General features: G+C 43.1%; 1 pseudogene; it reads left to right on the forward strand.

Moving 5' to 3' along the window:
• Nucleotides 1-970: 970 nt before the first annotated feature.
• On the forward strand, nucleotides 971-1354 carry LOC121436648 (annotated as a pseudogene).
• Nucleotides 1355-1742: the final 388 nt, after the last annotated feature.

Below are 1742 nucleotides of genomic sequence, written 5' to 3' on the forward strand. Positions count from 1 at the left end.
GGACAACAAGATAGGAATTAGAGGCAGGTCAATGAGAACATGAGAATTCTCAGAAATAGGAAGCTCATTCCACTGGAGTCCTGATCCATTCACAGAAGAAGCAAGATGTGACTGCCTTGCTGGAAAAGGTACTGAGCTTTGAGGCTAACACAGACAAGAATAATGGGCTAATATATAAGAGTTAGTATGAATCCTTAGCTAATGGGCCAATCAGTTTATAGTTAATATAGACCGCTGCGTGATTTGTTTGGGACTTAATGATTATAGGAACCAGGCAAGGCAGAAAACCTCAGACAACAGAATGGTGTGCAACATGTGGACAACTGCATCCACCTAAAGCCTGACAGAGCTTGGGAAGTAATTGTAGACAGAAAAGAATAGAGTAAAGCATGGCTTATTGATAGAAGCACTCTCTTGGGTGGGCTCTTCTTGCTCGAGCCAAGTGATCTAATTTAAGAGAGGCTTCCTGACTCAGGTTTAGCTGTAAAATCTTGCAGCTCTTTTAAGAGGTCCTGCCATGAAACACTAAAATGGTGTTGATGAAAAGCTGACCACATGCTTTTTGGTTTTCAGCCATAGCAGGAAAAAAGCTGTGCCATTTTAAAATGCTAGCTTTCTGGACCACCCTGCCAGTGCTAACTCTAACTCTTTCAGGCAGGAGGTACAGATACAGAGCATTTGAGTGTGGCTTGTGAGCAGACTGATGCATCTTGCTTGGTGGCAGGGACCTTGAAATGCCATAGAGTTGTGACAATAAGCATAACTACAGCCAATATCTCTGGTACCTCCACCATGAGGCTGGAATCTCAGAAAGCTAAAGAATGGGCTGGATCCAGCCACCAAATCCACAGATTTCATCCTCTTCATAATGCTCAGCAAATTAAAAACTCACATGGTCAGAAAAAGAAAAATATACAGTAGAGCTTCAAAGATGAAGAAAATCTCTAAATTTTTTACAGTGTGTTTACGCATGAACGTCCTGGCCAATGCTCTCAAGAGCATCAACAATGCAGAGAAGAGAGGCAAATGCCAGGTCCTCATCAGGCCCTGCTCCAAAGTCATTGTTCCGTTCCTAACCATGATGATGACGCACGGATCCATCGGTGAATTTGAAATCATTGACGACCACAGAGCTGGGAAGATCGTCTTGAACCTCACCGGCAGGTTGAACAAGTGAGGAGTGATAAGCCCTAGATTTGATGTGCAACTCAAAGACCTAGAAAAATGGCAGAGCAATCTGCTCCCGTCCCGTCAGTTTGGCTTCATTGTACTGACCACCTCAGCTGGCATCATGGACCATGAAGAGACAAGACAAAATCACACAGGAGGGAAAATCCTGGGATTCTTTTTCTAGAGATGAAAAACATAAATAAAGAGCCTTTATGGACTGTGGGAAAAAAATGAATGCAAGCGTGGGAGAGTAAAGAAAGAGGTTAAAGTCCTTAAAATAAAAAAGAAAGACAACAGTTGGGTTTGGTGGTATACAACTTTAATCTCAACACTTGGGAGACAGAGATAGACAGACCTCTTCAAGTTCAAGGTGTGGTGGCACACACCTTTAATCCTACACTTGGAAGACTGAAGCAGGCAATCTCTGTGAGTTCAAGCTGTGATGGCACACACCTTTAATGTCAGCACTTGGGAGGCAGAAGAAGGTAAATCTCTGTGAGTTCAAGGACAGCCTGGTCTACAGAGTGAGTTTCAGGATATGATACACAGAAACCCTATCTTTGTAAATACCC

This window comes from Microtus oregoni, unplaced genomic scaffold (genome assembly GCF_018167655.1).
Source record: "Microtus oregoni isolate MIOR12 unplaced genomic scaffold, Mior012 000050F_000, whole genome shotgun sequence".
NCBI classification, from domain to species: Eukaryota; Metazoa; Chordata; class Mammalia; order Rodentia; family Cricetidae; genus Microtus; species Microtus oregoni.